The sequence below is a fragment of the Rutidosis leptorrhynchoides genome, chromosome 11 (assembly GCF_046630445.1).
Source record: "Rutidosis leptorrhynchoides isolate AG116_Rl617_1_P2 chromosome 11, CSIRO_AGI_Rlap_v1, whole genome shotgun sequence".
Taxonomy (NCBI): domain Eukaryota; kingdom Viridiplantae; phylum Streptophyta; class Magnoliopsida; order Asterales; family Asteraceae; genus Rutidosis; species Rutidosis leptorrhynchoides.
This window is the reverse complement of record NC_092343.1, coordinates 243,869,934-243,890,615: the sequence shown is the minus strand read 5'-3', so window position 1 is coordinate 243,890,615 and position 20,682 is coordinate 243,869,934.

Here is a 20,682-nt window from a genome sequence, read left to right as displayed (position 1 = left end):
CTTCTCCTTCAACAACTGAAATGCAGTTTCTTGGGGTTCTGACCACTCATACTTCTTGCCCTTATGAGTCAACGCGGTTAATGGTCGGGCAATCTTAGAGAATCCCTCGATGAATCTCCTGTAGTAACCAGCTAAACCCAAAAATTGTCGGATCTGAGTTGGCGTCTTTGGAGTTTCCCAATTCTTAACCGACTCAATCTTTGCTGGATCGACCTGTATTCCATTGACCCCTACAACATGGCCAAGAAATTGTACCTCTGGTAACCAAAAGTCACACTTAGAGAACTTTGCATACAACTGCTCTTTTCTAAGCATGGTTAATATCGATCGTAGATGCTGTTCATGCTCTTCCTTGTTCTTGGAGTACACCAATATATCATCAATAAACACAATGACGAATTTATCTAGGTATGGCTTACACACACGGTTCATGAGGTCCATGAACACTGCTGGTGCGTTCGTCAAACCAAACGGCATCACTGTAAACTCATAATGTCCATAGCGTGTTCTAAACGCCGTCTTCGGGACATCAGCTTCTTTGACTCTCATTTGGTGATACCCAGATCTTAAATCAATCTTCGAATAACAACTCGATCCTTGTAGTTGATCAAATAAGTCATCAATCCTCGGTAGCGGATACCGATTCTTGATTGTCAACTTGTTCAATTCTCTGTAGTCGATACACAACCTCATCGACCCATCTTTCTTTTTAACAAACAAAACCGGAGCTCCCCAAGGTGAAGAACTCGGTCGGATGAATCCCTTGTCTAACAACTCTTGCAATTGACTAGATAACTCTTGAAGCTCTGGGGGTGCAAGTCTGTACGGTGCGCGAGCCACCGGTGCCGCTCCTGGCACTAAATCTATTTGAAACTCAACTTCTCGATGCGGTGGGAGACCAGGTAATTCCTCCGGAAAAACTTCAAGAAATTCCTTAACTATAGGAACGTCTTCGGGTCTCCTTTCATCAGGTACAATTTGGTTTACATTAGCCATAAACGCGATACATCCCTTTCTCACATATCTCTGAACTTTCAAGCAGTTAATGAGATGCAATTGTGAGCCATTCTTTTCTCCATAAATCATCATAGGTTCACCGTTAGCAATAGGAATACGAATAGCCTTTAGGTCACAGACCACCTCGGCTTTGTTATCAGCTAACCAGTCCATTCCAACCACAAGGTCAAAACTTCCCAGTTTAATAGGTATTACATCAATGCTAAAAGGCTTACCCTCTAATGTCAAAGTACAACCGCGATAAATCTTATCGGCTCTCATCAAGCTACCATTCCCTAGTTCTATGGAATACACGTTATCTAGGGGAGAAACGGGATTTTTAACATTGTGACAGACATCCTTAGATATAAAACTTCTATCAGCACCAGAGTCAAACAAAACATAAACAGGTTGATCATTGAGTGAAAACGTACCCGTGACTAGTTTCGGATCATCACGAGCTTCCGCAGAATTGATGTTGAATGCCCTGCCTCGAGCATTCCCATTGTTGTTGTTCTTAGGACAGTCTTTCTTGAAATGACCTGGTTGTCCGCAACCAAAACAGTTCTTACCATTACCAGCATTGTTCGCATTGTTTGTAGCGTTGTTGTTGTTAGTGTTGCCGTTGAGCTTAACCTTACAATCTTTCGCCAAATGGCCAAACTTCTTGCACCGGTCACAAATTAGAATAGCACAGTTTCCAGTGTGATGCTTGCCACACTTTTGACATTGTGGATTTTTGCCCTTATAACCGGAGTTAGTTCCGGCGACCCCAGTGTCGTTGCGGTAAGTATCTTGCTTCTTGAATGGCTGTTGGTTAAAATTCTTATCTTGACCACCATTCCACTTCCTCTTACCATCATTGGACTTATTCTCATTCACTGTAGTACCCTTCCCTCTCTGGGCAATCTGGTCCAATAACAAACTAGCCATGTCAATAGCTTCTTGCACATTTGCGGGTTTAGAAGTAGTGACCCCGCCTTGAATATTCTCACTTAGACCTTCTATGTATAGTTCAACCTTTCGCTTCTCAGGAGTAACCATTTCAGGACACATCAGTGCCAGCTCAAAGAACCTCTTGTTATAGGCGGTGAGATTATTGCCTACTAACTTCAATTCTCGGAACTCGCGTTCCATTTTCTTAATCTCGTTCCGTGAACAATACTCCTCTATCATTCTTTGCTTCAAAGTTTCCCAAGCTAGGGCATAAGCTTGATCATGACCCAGGGATTGAGCATAGTTGTTCCACCAGGTGAGCGCACTATCCGACAGCGTGCCCGTAGCAAAACCTACCCGGTCATTATCATTACACCCGCTGATGCGGAAAACCGACTCAAGCTTTTCAAACCAACGAGTGAGACCAACTGGTCCCTCAGTTCCGTTAAAAGAATGCGGGTTGCAACTAGTGAATGTCTTGTAAGAACATCCATTACGGCCTTGAGTGCCGTTCCCATTGGTGTTGCTCGAACCACCGCGATCATTGCTGTTGCGGCCATTGTTGAATTCTCTCAGTAGTTCAGCTCTCTCAGCCGCAATACCTTCAGCGACCAATCTCCTGATCTGAGCAGCGGTTGATTCCTTCGGAGGCATCTTCAACACAGAAAACATACTAGGTCAGTGTCAAAACAACGCTATATGAAAATATACTAGCAACGGGTGTTGAAGACTAGTAAATAATAATAGTACGAAAAGATTCGTAAGTAGTGTAAATAGTATTAGTAGTGATAGTAGTTACACTTGTGGTAATAGTAGTGGCACAAGTGTTATGTAGTGATAGCAATGGTAGTAGCACTAAGTACTAACAATGAAATCATGGCAGTATCACAAAACACAAGTATTATAATCATACAATGTTACTAAATACAGAATATTACCGTAAGCAATAAAAGATAATAATCGTTAATAGCATAATCCACCATTATTATTATTACAATCCAAAACGTAATAAACCAAATCCCAAAAGTAATAAAACCAAACAATAATCATAATGTGCTAGTAGCCCGGTTTAAAGCACCCGGTAAGTCTTATATAATCAAATAAAGAAAGGATGGTGGATGAAAAAGAAAAGAAAGCTCATGGTCGAATGACCCTTCACTTCCTCTTCTGACGGGTACGGGAGGCAGGTCCATCATTCCTCGGCCTATCACGTTCTGCCTCCAACGCAGCAATCCTGGCAGTCAAGGCTGTTATCAATCGCTCCATGTCGAAGAACCTTGCTTCGGTCTCGTACATATAAGTGTGTATGGACGTAACCCTTGAGTCCAACCTGTCGAGATCATCAGGATGGGGGTATGTCCTCGCAACATCACTCAAAGCATTAACACGATCAATTACATTCCTGTTTCGATTAGTATGAATCAGATCCAACTCATAAAGATTAACGGGATAGTTAGGCATCTGGTGTGGAGCAGGTGCTGGTGCATGAGCAGGTGCATTGGCATCAGCCACACTTGAATTGCTGCTATTTTCGGAATTCTGTGACATCTATCTCACAAGACAAGAACACATATAAAGCAGGTTAGCCAAACAAATAACGTTAGTCATAAAGTACTCATGTAATGACTAAGTCCCGGTCGTAGTCTAAACTCACTAAAGTGTCCTAATGACCAAATCAGACACACTAATGCAAGTCCTAGTTTCCCTACGAACCGTTAGCTCTGATACCATCTTTAACACCCCGCCAAATTACCTTCTGACGGCGCGTTAATCAAGGTCCCACAGTTAACAGTTACGCCCTCTATATGAGACGTTTAAAGCAATCGCATTTATTTTTATTAAAAATTGACTTCAAAACATAAGTCGATAAACTCCAAAATAGAAACACTGTTGTGATCGTAACCACAAGCCAACAATATTTAAACAGTTACAAAAGTTTTAAATGCGAAAGTAATTAATGTTCTTTAAATAATATGCTGACTCCACGGCCAGACCATGCAGCAAACACAGCGGAAGTCTACCTTTTAAGGACCTGAGAATAAAACACGCAAAAATAGGTCAACAAATAATGTTGGTGAATCTACAGGTTTAAAGTAATGTAACAGTATCTGAAAAACAGTTATCAGAAAAATAGTTTAAGATCCTTGACCACGAGATTCTACAAGTACAACTCCAAGTTGCGAAACGTTTGCATAATCTATGAGCACCTGAATACTAGCAATGACCCGAGTATAGAATCCACTATACCCGCCTTTACCTCATAAAATGTTATACACTTGTTCGAGTGTTTTAATGTTCAAAGTAAATGCACCACAGTTTTTATAGCGGGTGAGGTTGTCAACCTAACGGATCCGTCCACCTAAATTGTGCCTACACCGATGGTATTTAAAGTATTCAAGCTAGAGGCTTTTTGAACAAACTCAATATGCATATATAGTACTCGTGTCAATACAAAAGTATTTGATAATGTAAGTATAATAGCGTGTATTCTCATCCCTGAAAAACATGTAAAAAGCGGGACTGTAGACTCACCTTGAATAAAGCTCGGATTGAAAAGTGGACAAATAACTTGTATGGTTTAGTGCCGAGTAATGCAACCTAAGTATACGTATTCAGGTTGGTCAACATATATGTCTTAAGCAAATGTGGTTTCATAGTGTAAGTTGTCTTATTGCTCGACTCGACGCTTTTCAAAGTAAAAGTCAACATATAGTCAACTAGATCATGCAAGTCAAACAAAGTCAACCAAAGTCAATCCAAAAGTCAAACTTGGTCAAAGTAGTCAACTAAGGTCAACATCAGTAGGTTCATGTCAAATGTTGGTCAACATGTCAAACCTAAGTCAAACAACACATTTTAGGTCATACATGGTCAATTTCACAATTTCAGTTTATCGTCGTGCACAAAGTTCATGTACATGTAGCAAACTTAGCATATTATCTCATAGTACAAAATTCATGCAAACATGGCAAACTCCAGATCATAAGTATACTCAAAATCAATTCCAAAAAGTCTAGCCAGGGTCTCATACGATAATTAAAAGTCAGGAATCAGAAGGGATATATTTATGGTTTGCCAAGTCAGTTTCTGACAGCGCACTGATTTCGTTTTGGCTATAACTGGAGCTAGGGACATGCAATTGATACAAGACCAGTGGCCATGGTTCAATAACAAGTTAAACTAACACATATCAAAAATCGAGCAATTTTTGTTTAGCCAATTTGTACCGACTAACCGATCTTTACTGATCTATCAGTTTTGGACAGAACTATACATGTCAACTTATCAAACTTATAACTCATGGCAATTAACGTTTTCAGATGTTAACATGCAAATGAAATATGTCAAGGAACATATTAAATAACATAATCCAGAAGATCAAAGCCTCAATCAATTTCTAGTCCACTCTAGGTAATTATTTCTAGCATTAAAACAGTTTCGGTACACTTTAACGTATGAATCTTCGTTTAAACATATCGGGAGCATTACAAAAGCTTTTGATGCAATTCTTAAGTCTAACATGCATGATTTTTCACAAGAATTACACTAGTACACTTTTCATTAGCTAATTCAATAAACACATATCTCAGAGAATTCGGATTTCAATTATAAACTAGTCAAAACTTCGATTTAGTATATCTTAAGCATACGGTAATGAAATCAAGTGAAATCAAAGCCTAAAGTTAATAGTTTTTCGAAAGCTAAACATCTAAACATGTTAAATGATCAGATCAAAAGTCAACTCTCATCAGATCCTTGAAATACAATTCGTTTTTCATGTAAACAATATCAATTGATCAAATTAACGACTAACAACGAGTAATAACACAATCAATTGAGCACTAGACTTGACTACACTATGTAATTGAATAAAATTAGATTTAATTGAATTGGGATCAGTGTAATTATACCTCAAAACACAATTTGTGTATACTAGCGCGTAGAGAACGACGATCGGAGCAAGATTGATCAACGAGTAAGAGCAAACAAGCAAGTTTGATGGTTGATTTGTGTGTGTGTGTTTGAAGTGAAGAAGAAGAGAGGGAGGAGGAATGAGCTGCACTCTTGTGGATGTATGATAGAATGAGAGTATAATAATTGTCTAGACAATTATCTAGTTAGTCATTTAGTGCTTAAAACTAAAAGTCAACAAACATGAGCTTAAAACTAATAGTCAACATGCATGGGCCTAAAACTAATAGTCAACATGCATGGGCTACTCATGAGATCAATGATGATGATGTATGAGGTCATGGCCATGTGGCCTCGGGCTCGGGTCTCGGCTCGTTTTGCGTAAAAGCTTGTACTCGTGGTCCGTTTCAAGTGCCGTTTAGTAGTACCGAAGGCCCGGAACGCTAAACCGATCGTTAAAACGCAACCAAACGTTTAATTTATTAAAAACCCAATAAATTAAATATAAAAAAAAAGTTAATAATTAATAAATTAATTATTAAAATAAACCCGAGCGTTGCGTTGCTCGAAAAGCAGTTATCAAAACCGTATCGTTTTTATCGTATTTCTTTATCTGAAATGTTTATTCGCATTAATATCAACCCATATTAATTATTGTAACCCTCCAAGGATCAAGTATGTATTTATTACACATAAACGCATAAAATTCAAGTAATCGTCGTTAAATTAATTAACAGAAAGTTAACGGAAGTGACGGAAAAAGCAGTGTTGTTACAAATGCCACCAACCAACCACTACTGCTGAACGTTTTTCGTATGTGCAATAGCCTGGTGCTGTATGATGTGGGGTGGTTTTCTTTCCGCATTAAACTTGGCGTAATAACTTCACCAAAAGATTCAATTGGGAATTGGCGCAGTTCCTTCTTTTATATTAATGATACCGCGTATGTGAACAGCAACATACCAAAAATGTGGTGTACAGAGCTTAATCCCGACCTCAATGAGGGGCCTGTACTTGATGATCTTGAGAATGACACTCTCAAGACACTAAAGAACGCGGGCATATTTCTGCGACCTTACTCGAATGTACCACTGTACATTGGCAGAGTGTCGATTCAATGGCCGTGGAGCGACCATGATGCGCTTTTGGTTGATCAATCAAAAAATGGTATGCCGCTTAAATTTATCGCAGTGTATTAACGTACTTACATTTTTCGCAATATTTTTGCTTTATCATAACACTATGCGCTTTTATTTTTTCAGCGGTTGCACTTGACGTTGTCATGAGGTCCGCTAATATAAGCAGGATTAGCCCTGCCCGTCGTCTAAAGAATGGCGACGGCGACATTATTCTTATTGATGAACCGATCATCAATACATGCTACATTGCTGGAAGCGAGGACCGCGGTAAGCGTAAGGTTGCGGAAACTATCCCTACTCTACGCAAGAAACGTCTGCGCACTCATTCTGAACAAGAAACAAGTAAGCAAATGCTATTTCGCAGTATTTATTTGATTACGCATTGTTTGCTTTAGCATAAAAATGCTATATTTGCTTATCTGTTTATAACTATTCTTCCAGGGTCATCCGCTGAAGCTACACCACTTTACAACATCAGAGGGAGAATCCCTACAGATGTTCTTAATGAACCCGAGAATGAAGATCTATCACTTCCATCTGACGCAGAAGCGTCCAACCAGGAAGAGGAAGGAGAAGCCAATGCGGAAGAAACTGCCGCAGCAGATCGGGCCTTTAAACTATACCAAAGGCTTTATAAATTTGTTCCTGCAGAAACAAGAGAGCAATATCGCAAATTCTCTTATCCCGAGGCTGCCAGACAACGACTGCATAATTGCTACAATGCAATTTATCTGACAGTCGACAACATGGAGCGTTTCACGGAGATGTCAGACGAGTATGAGAAAGCAGTGAAGGCTGCCAACGCACAAGAGAGAAGGGCGCGAAAGGCTGAATCGCATCTTGAAAAGGTGTTGGAAGAGAACGCCAAACTTAAAAGAGGGGCAGAGGTCACATAACACGAGTTCGCACAGCTAGTCAAATATCTCCCGACATTTGCGGATAAAGTGATGGACTCCGAGCCAGTCACTGAAAAATTTCAAACATATGCTCAAGCAGCAAAGCTCGCCACTCGCTGTGAGTGGCATGATTTATTATGCAAACTTGGCAATCTTTCGCAACCTCTTCCTTCTGATATGGCGAAAGAAATATGCGCCACCGATGATGCTCGCGAAATATTGGAGAGAGCGAAGAAAGAGATTGAGAGGATTAACATACCTGCTCTTGAAGAGCTCAGTCAGCGAGAAGGTGTTTCATTTTCAGATATTAAATCATTAGAACTTTAGTTTTGCCTTAACTAATTTGCTTTTGAATGTATTCTCGCAATTACAAATTGCGTTTGTTGTAAGAATTTGCGTTGTGTACGCGCTTAATATTAATCACTTTTTTCACAGTTTACAGTTGCAACTTCTTATATTTATATAGCGCTTTATTATCAATATTCATAACTCGGACTTGTCCTTTGCAATTTCCAACTTTTATTATTGTGCACATAATAAATGTGTACTTTTGCGAAACAATCTGTATGCGTATATACTTATACGTTATGAATCTTCTAAGTCCGCCATAACGATCCTTAGGCAAATTTAGCATTGCGAAGCATCTAAGTATTGGCAAGATCAAATACTTAGGAAGTGTTATCCTTTCGCAATTATTTTCAAATTAACACAAGTGGGCTTATTTCATCACTTGATTTTTAGCAAACTATTCCGCAATGCAGTTTTGCATTTTCATAGCATTTAAGCAGGCTATGCTTTACAAAAATTATGCCGCCTTATTTAAAATATCCGCAGAACAATCATTAACTTAGTGTTGTAAAAGACAAGTAATTGCATTCTGCGAAATAAGCACTACGCGTGGCCACACGCAGTGTTTTCGCTTTGTAAAGAAACAATCACTTAACACTGAAATTAACTCTGCTTTATTCATTACTATTTCGCATTCAAAACATAAACACAACTATCAAATTCGCATATTAATATCATGCATTTATGAATTTTGCCTTAGCATCTTATTACAACTTTTTAAATTTTCAACATCCTTCAATACTCAAATTTGTATTTGCCATAATCGTACCGCGGAATGGCTAAACTTCCGCAGAAATCAGCGTGCCAATGCCCTTGTTGGCAGAAAATTTTAGCATACCATGTATGGTAGATGGTATAGCGCCAAACGTGCGCAAAGCTGTGCGCCCAAGTATCATATTAAATCGCAATTGATTTCGCATTATGTACAGATTCAATAAAGCTTGGCGCCTTAGCGACTCATCGTTGTCATCAACTAACTCCATTTGTAACTCCAACAGTCCAACAGGTCAGGATGACTCTCCTGAGAACCCGGCAAGTGAAACCGCAGTGGGTTTCATCAAAGCTTGAATGCTCGCAGGCAACTTGCTAAAGCATTGTTCATACATGACGTCGACACTGCTACCAGTGTCCACATGAACCTTCATTATTATTATTCCAGTATTTGCAACGCGACATGAAACCACTACAGGTTTATCAACATCAGCGGTCAAACTAGCAGGAGGAAACGCGATAGAAGGACATTTCCAATTTACAATCTGTTCTGAAATTTGCATTACTGACGTTTCACCCTGCACTTCTACCACGTTGATCACCTGAATTCCGCGCTGATTTTCTTTTTTGCTCACCATTTTTAATCCCAGATTTTTTACTGCGGGAGCCTTTCGCTCAACCGCGCCTGACGCATTCGAGGTATTGGATTCTGTAGGCATTATAACCGCATTCGTGGTGTGTTGTGCGATTAAATGGTCCAGCTTGCCTTGCTCGTACGCTTCTGCAATAAATTCCGCCAAATCTCTGCAACGATTGGTATCATGACCGTAATCATCATGGAAAACACAAAATTTTGATCTATCGCGCCTGCTATATTCTCCCAAAGGCTGCGAATCAGGAAAAGACTTAGCAACTCTTTCTTGCAACAAAATTTCCTTGGGCGTTTTTGTTAGCATCTGAATGATGTTGAATGATTCATTGCTCCACTTTCGCGTAGAATAGCGATCACGGCGGCCATATCCATGGTTGTCATTTTGGCCTTGAAACCTGTCATTGCGCGGGTCTCCACCGCCGCCATTTCTAAACCTGATCTGCGGTAATTATCATTGTTACCATCGCGAAAAGAGTCATTGTCATCTCGCCAACTTTTATCTCTACCACATCCACACGTGGGTTATACTGCTATCCTCTCCACCGCGGAGATAATCATATGTTTCCTGTTGTACTTTTGCAAAAGTCAGCGGGACATCTCTTCGCAATCTCCGCACAAGAGTAGTATGTCGTTGTGGGTTAATAGCATGTAAAAATCCAGAGATTTTTTGATCTTCATGCAGGCTTGGAATCTTTTGACATTCATAGATGTACCGCGTAAGTAATGCGTCGTTCAAAGTATCTTTGCTGCCTTGCTTAATATCGTGACATTCTATGTGCGTCTTTTTCTGCGGTAACAGATTTTGAAACTGTAGCAAAAAAATTTCGCGCAAGTCTACAAAGCCAACGATACTGCGAGATTACAAACTATGAAACCATTCCCTTGCTGACCCTTGCAAGGCCATGGGGAATACTCTACAGGCAACTGGTTCATCCCAGTTATAAGTACTTACTACACCTTCAAAGCGTTGTAGAAAATCCAAAGGATCAGTTAGACCCGAATAGACTCCCAGAGTTGCCGGCACGATCGGCGGAGAAACAATTGGATAGTCAGAAATATGCTGGGCAAACTTGTCTGCCGCAGTAGTGATTTCTGTTGCCTTTTTTGTGCGAGTATCTGCATTCTTCGCACAAAACTTGGTAAGCATGTCTTGCAAAAAGTTTGGCTGATCAAACTTATGTTGCATTGACTTTGGCGCAATGCTTCTGAAAGCATCTGCCAAAAAGTTCTGGGCATTTTCTCTGCGAGCAGCGTCAGATATGTCACCCTCTTCCCCATAGCGATGGAAAGGTGTTGGTGGTCGCTTTCACTTAATTTGTGGATTTTTAACAAACTCTTGTACGCTGTTCGAATCATCAGAAAATTCGCACTCTTCTCTTGGCGTTTTTGCCTTTTTTGATTTATACGCAGAGTTTAAATGAATGCGATCTTCTGCGTTATCGCTATCACTGTCATTATGCTCGATAACGAGACGATTAACTTGTGATCCTAAGTCGTTCGATGGCCATAAGTAAGTACGCGGTATGCGAGATTCGCAATTATGCTTAGCATCTCGCTTAGCTTGCTCGATTGCAGTGCTGACAATTTTGTCAGTTCGCAAACTAGATTTTCCATCCAAAGCTTTTGGTCGTTTCCCATCAGCGGTTATTTCACTGCGATTTTGCAGCAAATTTCTTCGCGCAGTCATTTTCTCAGCAGCAACTTCTGGCTGTGAGTCACTAACATTGTTTTCAGCAGATGTTTTAACGATCGGCTCTTGAACCGATTTTCCCGCGGTTATATTAGCATTTGTTTGCAATGGAAATATTATAACGTTCTGCGAATCACCAGGCAGTGCATCAGCATTCGCAGAAATGCCAGTTTGCTTTGCATTTGTCATCGTGATTGACTAGCAGATTAACCGATTGCTTATTCCAAAAGCACCTGCAAATCATCATAACAAAAACATGATTGAAATTAAACCGTCGAATTAATTGCTTAACGGCGTAAAACAAAAAATTTTCAGTTTAATTTGTAAAACGTGTCCCACGGATGGTGCCAATTGATCGAGCCTAGATCCGTCTTCCTTACGGAATTGGATCTAGGATCGAGTGCAATGAGGAGGATTTGGGTGTTGTTGTTTGTTTTGGGCCCCGATGATCATCTTTCACTTTAACTATCAAGTGATCAACCACCCTGACCCGGTCTTGATTGTTAATTAGCTTAATTCACCTTTGCGCGGTGTAAAAATCCCTTGGGCAAGATCACAAGTGGAAATTACAAAGGCTTGGGTAAAATGGCAGAGAATCAACAACCTATAAATGAGAGGCCAAGCTCTCTATTTATAGGATTCGAAATATCCGCGGTCTGCGAGTTACATAAATATCTGCGGAAACTCAGCGGATTAAACCGCGGTCTTGTATTAATGCGGAAACATAACCGCGGTACTCATTTTTTGCGAATATTGCACAGCTTTGCCTTATAATTCACGTAGTTCTGCCTTCGGCTTTTAGCAAATAGTTTATACATATACAATGCTATGTATATGATCAATGACTTCCCATCCTTGGTCTTGTGGAAAGTAACCGTTATGACCATTGGCTAGCCAGTATGTTGTAATGTCGTCAAAAGGACGAGGGTTTCGTAATGTCCAACAGCCCCGTAATAATCTAAAAACCTTGTTTCTCGCCCCGACTACTGAATCCGTCACTTGTGGGAATGTTTTATTTAAAAGTTGTAATCCGATATTTTTTTCTCACTTTGTTAAGAAGCGAACATCACTAACCCGTAAGTATAACATGCTTCTTTATGTTGCATGTTAGAAGCTCTTTCTAACTCACGAAATCCTATGTTGGGATATGTTGAGTCAAAATAGGTTCTTAACCCGTAGCGTAAAATTGCATTTGGGTTCCCTGCATTTAACGCTTTAAAGAAAACACGGCGTAACTTACGGTCTCCCCAATGTGATATACCCCACCTATCAAAGGAAAGCCTTTTATAAACTAAGGCTTTTCTGGAAAGTCTTTCAAATGTTTGACAAGTTAATTTCGCCATAACTAAATGTCCTGATGAATTCTGACCGACTCTAGACAATATTTCCTCAATCATATCCTCTGGTAGGTCTTCTAAAATATTCAGTTGTCTACCCTTAACGTCCATTTTGTTTTTATACTGTAAAATAGACATGGATTAGATTCGAAAAAGATAATTAACAAACAATACAAGCAATTTTTACATAGAACATAAAAGTACAAGCACACTACAATACATATAATACACAACATGATTACAACCCTCTAATCCGAATCACTGGTTTCATCTTCTTCGGACTTGGTTCATTTTCCTAATTTTCTAGGGATATATGGTGTTCCTCTAATACGAGCCGTCGTTTTCCACAATGGTTTAGAAAAACCTGGTGGTTTAGAGGTTGCCGGGTTATTGTTACATTTTAGGAAATACGGACGTTGCCGATACATATAAAGTTCATCGGGGTTGAAATCAGGTTTCTCTATTTTTATACCTTTTCCCTTATTATTTTCTTTTGCTTTATTAAATTGGGTCGAGGTAATTTCTATAACATCATCGGAATCCTCATCGGGATCCGATTTATCGGAAAATTGGTAATCTTCCCAATATTTTGCTTCCTTGGCGGAAACACCATTGACCATTTTTGACTTTGGTCCATTGGTTGAGGATTTTCTTTTATTTAATCGATTTACTGTAGGTATCAATATTTCTTCCTCCGGAACCTCTTATTTTTCCGGTTCTTCCTCTTCCAGTTCCTCCTCTTTCGGTTCCTCTTCTTCCGGTTCCTCCTCTTTCGGTTCCTCCTCTTCTGGTTCCTCTTCGGGAATTTGTGAATCTTTCCAAAGTATATTCGACTCTTCATTATTATTAGGTGAGTCGATAGGATTTGTACTAGAGGTAGACATCTATCACACAATATCAAACACGTTAAGAGATTACTATATCACATAATATTTACATGTTAATCATATATATTTTCCAACAAAAAATGTTAAGCAATTGTTTTTGAAGAAAAACACGGTCGAAGTCCAGACTCACTAATGCATTCTAACAAACTCGGTAAGACACACTAATGCAAAAATTCTGGTTCTCTAAAATCAACGCTCGGATACCAACTGAAATGTCCCGTTCATATTGATTATAAACGTTCCATATTAATTGATTTCGTTGCGAGGTTTTGACCTCTATATGAGACGTTTTTCAAAGACTGCATTCGTTTTTAAAACAAACCATAACCTTTATTTTATCGACAAGGTTAAAAAGTCACCACCTAGATTATCCAGAAATGATAATCTAAAATATCACACTTACACACTGCCAATACATATTGTTTTACAATATTAATATGTTACAACAAAGTAAATCTCGAATGCAGTTTTAAACAATATTATACAAGCATGCTGACACCAAATCTTGTCCATATTTTAGCATGCAACAGCGGAAGCTCTTAATAATCACCTGAGAATAAACATGCTTTAAACGTCAACAAAAATGTTGGTGAGTTATAGGTTTAACCTATATATTTATCAAATCGTAATAATAGACCACAAGATTTCATATTTCCATATACATCCCATACATAGAGATAAAAATCATTCATATGGTGAACACCTGTTAACCGACCTTAACAAGATGCATATAGAATATCCCCTATCATTTCGGGACTCCCTTTGGACATGATGAATTCGAAGTACTAAAGCATCCGGTACTTTGGATGGGGCTCGTTGGGTCCAATAAATCTATCTTTAAGATTCGCGTCAATTAGATTGTCTGTTCCCTAATTCTTAGATTACCAGACTAAAAAGGGGCATATTCGGTTTAATAATCCAGCCATAGAATGTAGTTTCATTTACTTGTGTCTATTTTGTAAAATATTTATAAAACTGCATGTATTCTCATCGAAAATATTAGATTTTAAAAGTGGGACTATAACTCACTTTTACAGATTTGTTACTTCGTCAGGAAGTAAGACTTGGCCACTGGTCGATTCACGAACCTATAACAAATATGTACATATATATCAAAGTATGTTCAAAATATATTTACAACATTTTTAATACGTTTTAATGTTTTAAGTTTATTAAGTCAGCTGTCCTCATTAGTAACCTACAACTAGTTGTCCACAGTTAGATGTACAGAAAAATAAAGCAATATATATTATCTCGAATCAATCCACGACCTCGTGTATACAAGCCTCAGGCTAGATCACAACTCAAAGTATATATAATATTTTGGAATCAACCTCAACTCTGTATAGCTAACTCCAACATTACTACATATAGAGTGTTTATGGTTGTTCCGAAATATATATATATAGATGGGTCGATATGATATGTCAAAACATTGTATTCGTGTCTATGGTATACCAAGATTACATAATATATTAGAATACATGTATAATATAATATGAGTTAGCTAGGATATGATTAATATAGATTTGTTACCAATTTTCACGTAGCTACAACAAGAAAAATTATCCAATCTTGTTTTACCCATAACTTCTTCGTTTTAAATCCGTTTTGAGTGATTCAAGTTTCTATGGTTTCATATTGAACTTAAGTTTATGAATCTAAACAGAAAAAGTATAAGTTTATAGTCAAAAGTATAGATTACAAGTCGTTTTTTTAAAGGTAGTCATTTCAGTCGAAAGAACGACGTCTAGATGACCATTTTGGAAAACATACTTCCACTTTGAGTTTAACCATGATTTTTGGATATAGTTTCATGTTCATAAGAAAAATTATTTTCTCAGAAGAACAACTATTAAATCAAAGTTTATCATAGTTTTTAATTAACTAACCCAAAACAGCCCGCGGTGTTACTACGGCGGCGTATATCCGGTTTTACGGTGTTTTTCGTGTTTTCAGGTTTTAAATCATTAAGTTAACATATCATATAGATATAGAACATGTGTTTAGTTGATTTTAAAATTCAATTTAGAAGGATTAACTTTGTTTGCGAACAAGTTTAGAATTAACTAAACTATGTTCTAGTGATTACATGTTCAAATCTTCGAATAAGATAGTTATATATATATGAATCGAATGATGTTATGAACATCATTACTACCTCAAGTTTAGTAGGTAAATCTACTGGAAATGATGAAAAAATAACTTGAGCTTCAAAGGATCTTTGATGGCTTGGAAGTTCTTGAAATAGAATCATGACACAAAAACAAGTTCAAGTAAGATTATTACTCGAATTAAGATAGTTATAGTTATAGAAATTGAATCAAAGCTTGAATATGAATATTACCTTGATTTAGAAAGATAACCTACTGTAAATAACAAAGGTTTCTTGATCTTAGATGATTGCTTGGAATGGATTAGGAAACTTGGAAGTAAACTTGAAAACTTGGAAGTGTTCTTGATGTGTTCTTGAGTAATTGTTTTTATGATGATTATAGGTAATAACCAAAGCTTGTATTTGATGATTTTTGTTGGAAAAATAGTAACTTAGACGTTTATGGAAGAGTTTGTGTGTTTTGAGAGAGAATTGGGAAGAAAATTGGAAGTGAAATGGAGTAGGTGGTGAGTGGTGAAGGTGAGTGGGGTTAAAAGGAGTTCTTGTTTTTGTTTCCTTGCTCATAAGACATGCTAGTTGTCTAATTGTTGGTTCCACATGTTTGTTGACTATCTAGGGCTGCTAAGAGCTGAATTATTATGTGTATATAAAAATAGTATATACGTCTAGGAGCTGGGTATTGTACGAGTACGAATACGGTTGCATACGAGTAGAATTATTGATGAAATTGAACGAGAATGTAATTGTAAGCATTTTTGTTAAATAGAAGTACTTTGATATGTGTCTTGAAGTCTTCCAAAAGGGTATTATTACAACATAATACACTACATGTATATACATTTAACTGAGTCGTTAAGTCATCGTTAGTCGTTACATGTAAGTGTTGTTTTGAAACCTTTAAGTTAACGATCTTGTTAAATGTTGTTAACCCATTGTTTATAATATCTAATGAGATGTTAAATTATTACATTATCATGATATTATAATGTATTAATATATCTTAATATGATATATATACATTTAAATGTCGTTACAACGATAATCGTTACATATATGACTCGTTTCGAAATCCTTAGGTTAGTAGTCTTGTTTTTAGATATGTAGTTCATTGTTAATACACTTAATGATATGTTTACTTATAATTTATCATATTTAAACATAGTGTAACAATATCTTAATATGATTCATATGTATTTAGTAAGACGTTGTTATAACGATAATCGTTATATATATCGTTTCGAGTTTCTTAATTCAATAAACTCATTTTTATGTATATCACTCATTGTTAACATACCTAATGAGATACTCACTTATCATAATATCATGTTAACTATATATATATATATATATATATATATATATATATATATATATCCATATATATGTCATCATATAGTTTCTACAAGTTTTAACGTTCGTGAATCACCGGTCAACTTGGGTGGTCAATTGTCTATATGAAACCTATTTAATTTAATCAAGTCTTAACAAGTTTGATTGCTTAACATGTTGGAAACACTTAATCATATAAATATCAATTTCATTTAATATATATAAACATGAAAAGTTCGGGTCACTACATAATCTATGTCTTATCCCAAAGTGATATTCGTGTAACCCAAGCAATTAGGGTCAAATAATTACTTTGGGAAAGTGATATCACGATTCAGTGATATATCCAGCTATCGATTATTTTACCCTACATGAAAGTTCTAAGATTATAACATCTTCTTCTGCAACAATGTGTGTCCATCACTTAGTAGCATCAACACAATACTACACCAACTGGTTAACACAAAAGAGAAAAATTAAAAAGCTAAAAAAAAACGAAATCGCAAATGTGAGAATTATTAAACACATGTGACGGAAAAGCACGCCCCATATCTTTTAAAAAAAACACTTACAGATAGAAGGGAATAATGGTAAGTTAATCAACAATGTTTTGTGTAGGTTTTGTGGGTTTTGTCAAATTGATTGGGTTTTTCAAGTAAAGGGCCAAAAATTTCGAATGGGACAAGGGGGAAAGGAGAATTTCGGCCAAGTGAGCCTATAGGGAAGTCTTTGGACTTTCAAAAATTTTCTAGCTAATTTTCACGGATCACAGTCAAGTCCAGTTAACCGAAACCGAAAATCAAAACGTTAATCGAGCGTTTAACGAATTTCTCGAGTTATTAATTTGAAAGTGCTATATAAATAAAAGAATTAAAAAATAATAATAATTATATGAGTTAACTAATAAAAATTAATTATCGTGCATTGCGTTATCTTAAAAGACATTTTTTCGATTTTCACCGACCGTACGTTTTTCTTGCGTTTTCTAAGTACTTCCAGTTCGAAGCATATGATCATATAATATGTAGCATATATTAATGTAGTACATTATTTTATGTTAAAAAAAATTCTTGCATAAAAAATTATAGAATTTATGTAACGGTCGTTAAGTATTTAACAAAAAGTTAATGAAATTTAACGAAAAAAACCGGGTTGTTACGTAGTGGATTTCCTTCGATAATAAAAGGATATGGTGATGTGAGTTGGATAACCGACTCCGAAATCATTCTTTAAATAGTGGTTGGGTGTTCTTGCTTAAGGGAGGTGAAATTTATTGGGCTTCTAAAAAGCAACCATGTATTACCAACTCAACGATTGAATCTACATTTGTTGCATTAGTTGACACTAGTAAACAAGCAGAGTGGCTTAGAAACTTGATTCATGAGATACCATTATGGCCAAAACCTATAGCACATATGTCTATCCATTGTGATAATGTTGCTACATTAGAAAAGACTTATAGCCAGATGTACAACGGGAAGTCTAGAATTAGGTATCAGACATAGCATGATTCATGAACTCATCACGAATGGTGTAATTTCTATAGTGTTTGTGAGGTCACGACAGAATTTAGCTAATCATTTGACGAAGGGATTGGAAAGAGACTTGGTTGTCAAGTTTGCTATGGGGATGGGTTTAAAGACACATAAAATTCTGATTATAAGATACCAAATTCCCTTCCGATGTAAACCAAGAGCTGAATTGAATGGGAAGGCCTATACTTAGAAATTGGAGTACATAAATATTTGTATCATCCCAAGGTAAGGAATGTACTCAGACCTGCTAAAGGTGAGGTTGTAGTTTATCTACTTAATGGTTCATTTAAAAAAGTTCAAGTGCAGGTGCTTGACTAAAAACTACCTATGTGAATGTGAAGTTTTTCCTCTTCTCGCTTTGGATACATTCATGAATGGATTTGGACACATGTCTTGTAGAGTGTCAAGATAGCTTTAGAATATTCGAAAAATTATGTGTATGTTCTTTTCAGTTATTCAAATAGGTTGATGGTTTCAATTCTTAAAATACCATGTTTCTCAAATATTTGGAATGTGTAATGCACTAAGGTGGAAATTCAATTTTCAAGATATTTTCATTTATTCATGAGTTTTCTATTAATTGTTTATTTCTCATGAAACATTGCAATAAATTGGGGAGGATTTTTGAAATTTAATGTAAATGAGGGATTTAGTTTACCCTTATAAATGGGTGTAACACCCGTTTTTCGTAGCGCAAATATTCCTAGAGGTGTTTAAACAATGAAGTATATTATTTTATTAATAATATAATGTTTGAGGTGTCAGGTGTTGGAAACGTGGAGAATTGAGCGTGTAAAGAGAGGTTATGCGCGCTTTCACCAATTTGGTCATAACTTTCTCATACGAACTCGGATTGAGGCGAATCAAAAGCCCAGACGACCGTAATTTGAGCCTGGACATTTTTAATTTCAAGTTGTGAGATGGAAGGCTCCAAAAGCACCGCTTTTGGTGTAGGAGCACCGCTTTTGGTCCTGATTGGGTGTTGTTGGAAATTTTAAAGAGTTAAATGAGGGGTAATTGGGTCTTTTCACTTGGGGTCAGTTATGAGCCATTAAAACTGATCCATTGATTAATCTTATCCTCATTTCACCCACACAAACACTCTCTTCAAACTCTAGTGAGAGAAACCCATTTTAGAGAGAGAGAGCTCCATTTGAGGAAGAAGAAGGGTGAATCGGGTCAAGTCTCAGGTATTAAAGTTGTTCTACTCGTCAACGGCATCATTTTGGCAGTATTGGTAAGTCTCAACTCCGAATTTCATCTTTATAATTTGATATTCAAGTTAGGGTTTTGAACTTGTTAGTTGTGAAACCCATTTAGAAGTGGGTTTATGGTGACTAGTTATTTTTGATACTTGGTGGGTTTCGGGTTGGTTGACGTTTTGGCCATGATTAGGCTTTGATTTTGGGTGTAATCACTTAGTTTAGTGATTTTGGAAGTATTGGAACCCAATTGGGTGTATTTGGGTTGACTAATTTTGAAATGGGTCAAAATTAGGGTTTAGGTGTCAAATTGGGCAAGATGGGTGTTTAACCCTTATGATTGGGTTTAATTGGTGTATTAGGACCATTCTCTCTTGTGTTGGTGATATTGGTTAGTTTGGGCGCGGTTTGTGCTTGGAAGTGCATTTGGGTCGAAATTGCACTAGTGGTCAATTTAGGTTGGTTTATAAATCCACCCTAATTGTGTTGTTTATTATGTGATAATGGAATAGGTATGTTCCATTGGCGATTGTGAATTTTGGTTTGTGCATCCATCAAGATTTCAAGGTGAGTGTCAATATACTATGTGCATATGTATGTATAGGATGGGCGCGGGTTGGGTGAAGTGATCCTCGGCTATAGAGCTCACTTCACATATAGGTAGATTTGACAGACTTGTGTAATAGGTCCAATCGGCATGGTTGTGCGTTTTGGTTGACCACCTTTGGCGAGGTGAACACTTGGTGTGTACGTTATCGCATGGGCTTGTGATGTGGATTTATATAATCCCGATGGCGTGGGATTAGTATTAAGTTGCGTTTGAGTAACCCCGACGATGTGGGTTTTGATTTGGGAAGTGAATCACGTGTGGTGCGGATTCACGATGACGCGTGTAGATTCGGTCATCTTATTGAGGTAGTGGTCTCGTGTGGTGCGGATTCACTAAGGCTCATGTAGTTTCAGCCAACCTCGATGTTACGATGGTATTAAAGATAG